This window comes from Euprymna scolopes, chromosome 43, assembly GCF_053919585.1.
Source record: "Euprymna scolopes isolate OS-2025 chromosome 43, ASM5391958v1, whole genome shotgun sequence".
NCBI lineage: Eukaryota > Metazoa > Mollusca > Cephalopoda > Sepiida > Sepiolidae > Euprymna > Euprymna scolopes.
Window position 1 is genome coordinate 6,983,864 of NC_136524.1, and position 3,947 is coordinate 6,987,810.

The following is a 3,947-nucleotide window of genomic DNA, read 5'->3' on the forward strand; positions in this document are numbered from 1 at the left end:
TTGACTAGTGTATTAGGCTATGTGACATTTGCCTTTAAGGTCGCAGATTAAGGGGATCATCCATCATCCAGATCCTATTTTTTGGCACTTTTTTACAGCCATAAAATGTTTCAATCATAGTCACTTGTTTTTCTAGTGAACGAGGCATAAAAAAATGACAAAATTCAGCATTTGCCTCACCCCACCCCCATTTAGCCCCAAAAGTCCCCAGGGGACATCAAATCCTGGTGAAAATGAACAAACGGTGCAGTTTTAGGCCTTAACATATGTAAATTTGAGTTCTGCACCATGCAAAAAAGAAATCACTAAGTCCATTACTTGTCCCCCTCCTCATTTAACCCCAAAAGTCCTCAAGACCTTAACATATTTAAGTTTGAGTTCAGCACTATGCAAAACTGCTAAATAGACATACACAGAAAATTTTAGACAAATATGGTAAAATACTCCCAAAAATGGAGTGTTTCTATTAGCCCTAAAAAATCCCCTGGGGCACATCCAAAAGTTAACGCGAAATATAGACAAACAAAATTATATGGAAATCAGTTAGTTACAACGTTTCAGAAAGTTTTATAAAAATCCAAGGCATCAATTTTTTTAATAAGCACAAAAGTGTCAATTTTAGCCATTTTAACCCGAAAGGCACCCCTAGGAGTAGGGGGTTCTAGTTTCCCGGAAACGGAAAATTTTTACTCATATCATGTTTAATGTTTGTGCAAAATTTCAAAAAATTCCAAGGCGTAGTTATTGAGAAAAGTGCCGAGATACGAACGGACGAACGGACAAGGGTGAATTTACAGGTCCACCCTCCTTTTCTCAAGGGACAAAAAAAAACTACTGGACCGCTCTGTCTGAAATTTTTTATGGACCTTTGCTATGATAAGTGCAGTGAACTAAGTATTATGGTATCTATTTAATTTGCCTGTTGATGATTTGAGGATTATTTAGTGTTATGAAAAAAAAATGAAGATTCTCATTAACCTTTTTTATATTTCATATATAGCAGTTGAAAGAAATGAGATCTGGAAAGTTAGGAGGCCAAATATTGGAGGAGGGAGGGGTCATGTAATTATGAAAACTAGCGGGACCTGTAGAAATTGTACAGGGGGCTCATTCATATGTAATATATTGATGTTGGCATTCTGTAGATGTTCAGCTTAAATGGAGATGCTCTGATATTATTGTACCTATTTACAATGCCTCCCCACGGGACAGAGTTAGACACCAGGGTCATTTTTTAACGTGGAGAAAAGGTACAAAAATAAAAAATTGTCTCAGTCGTGAAGGATTTCTCCTCCATTGAAAGAGAACGAGAAATGGAAGTGCAGCATCTGAAAAACAGATACTACACTTTGATCTTGCGCTGATATTATTGTAGCTCTTTTATTAAAACTGCAAAAGTATTTATCTAAGCTAGCACGAACGCCCGGCAAAGCCTGGTCGTAAAGTACGCTTAAATATGAAAAATCAATTCTTGCAGACTTCGTATATATTATTATAATGTTTTATCGATTTTTATATATTATAAAGTTGTGAATTCAAAAATAAAAAATATATATATCCATATGACTTGGGTGCATTAGTTTGAATTGAAACCGAAATAAAAACTTATATATATATATATATATATATATATATATATATATATATATATATATATATATATATATATATATGTATACTAGCTTTACCCTGCCACGCGTTGCTGTGGCTCAATTTGGTGTAATGGAAAAGTCTAATAAAAAGAGAAAATGCATGTTTCTTATATTCTTAATACAGCAATTCACTCCAAAAAGTGCAAAAAAGGCGAAAATGTAAAAAGAAAAAAAAAATGGTACTCTTGCAGAATTGGATCCGGATCTTCGGGAGTTTCCGTCCAGCATGGCTTGGACTCGACCAACAATCAGTGGATTAAGTCGAACGTTGCTAAAATGTTGAAACGCTAAATCGAGTTTTTTGTATTAAAAAATGTGAGTTTGTATTTGGGTGAGGGGGGGGGCGTTACAATACACAGATTCGAAAAAGCTGTCCAAAAACAAATAAATGAAAGCAAATGGAAGGTAAGTTACGTTTCTACTTAATTGTTAGTGTTTTTATTTAATGTAAAATGTTTAATCAGCTCGAAAAACACAGTGGTTATCGATGTATTTGAAAAAGAAAATGGGCGCAGACTCTGTTGAATATGTTAAGTTTGGGAAAATAAGTTAAAAACTATACAAAACAGTGTCAGAAACCCACCGAATATATGTTACCGTGACATAGGCTAGCATATTCAGTGAGCTTCTGACAGTATTTTGTATAGTTTTTTAGTTTTAACTCACTTTCCCACACTTAACGTACTCAACAGTGTCCGCCACCATTTGTATTTTTCAAATATACCTATAAACACTGTTTTTCGAGCCGACTAAACGTTACATTAAATAAAAAGGGTTTGTATTACTAAACACGGATACGAAAAGTTTGTCGAAAAATAAATATATAAAAAATAAATGTTATCAAAGGCAAGATAAGTTACTTTTCTACCTAACTGGATAAGATTTTAGTTTTTACGACAAAGATGGTTTTGTTAAGGTTCTTTGACTTTTATGTTTCGACTCAAAACGCACGTTCCGGCGAGCAATTTATTTTAAATTTAAAAAAATTGGTAAATGAATTTAAATTTGAAAAATAGAGGATGATTTTTTTTCACTTATCGATTAGAGTCGTCAAATCGTGGTGGATACATTGAAATAACTACCGGAAGTAAAAACCGAATAGTCCGGCAGAAATGACTTCGAAAAATATTTTTATTTTATTTAATATTTTTATAATTTGATATATTAATTTATTTTAATAACATAAAAACATTCCTTGACTCTAAGGAAAGTCTGTCTGAAAATTTCAATTAAATTGGTAATGTAGAAATATGGTTTTATTAATAACGAATGAACTAAAAATTACATTTATATATATATTAGCGGGGGTACCCGGCGTTGCCAGGGTGTTTGGAGGTGTGTGTGCTGTTAAATAAAAAAGAAACCGGGTGGTACGATCGAACCCGAAGACCTGAGGCGAAGTTTGAAGATAAAATTGGCCAGCCAGAATGAGTTACTGAAAGATGTTTGAATTTATTTAAGTAAGAACCAAATTGACAGGTGCGCACACGGAAATCGTAGAGCAATAGCTATTCAGCAAATGAGGTCAATGACCAGGTTTGTTTGTTATAAGCAAAGTAAAAAAAGAAAACAACGTTAAAACTTAAGTGGGGGTAATCAAAACATCGAAAAAAAACACAAAAAACTAACGTAAGGCAAACAAACGATGTTAAATGTAAAAATCGAAAAAACAACAAAGAAATGGCTTAAATAAGCCTGTTTCCATATTAAAATTTAAAAAATTGGTGGGTACCCGGGTGTTTTTGGGTGTGTGGTCGGGGGTGGATAAGCGAAGTAAAAAAAAAACAGAAAAACGAACGTTACGTGAAAAATGGCTTAAATAACACTGGTTCAATATTTAAATTTAAAAAATCGGAAAAAAAAGACATCTCACACCACGATTCGAACCCAAAACGTTTACATAATGTAACAATGCGCTAATCAACTGACCTAACGCGACGTAAATGAAATTTAGTCAGTTTTTCAACTATTTAAAATAAATCAGGTCATGACGTCATCTGACGCATGCGTAAAACCGGTCGTCGTCACGAGAGGACCGTTTTTATTGACCCCCCCCCCCTGTCGAAAATTGTCGATTTCAGGGTGAAAAATGAACTTTTTGGTCAATTTTTCGATATTTTTCGAGCGAAGGATGGAGCTTCAATATGATACCGAGTTTGTAAATGTTCGTTGTGTCTGTCGAAAGTTTTTAGCGAACACACAAACACATATACAAACATACAAACATACAAACATACAAACATACATACACACATTTTCGCTTTTATATTTATAGATTAGCAGGGGTACCCGGCT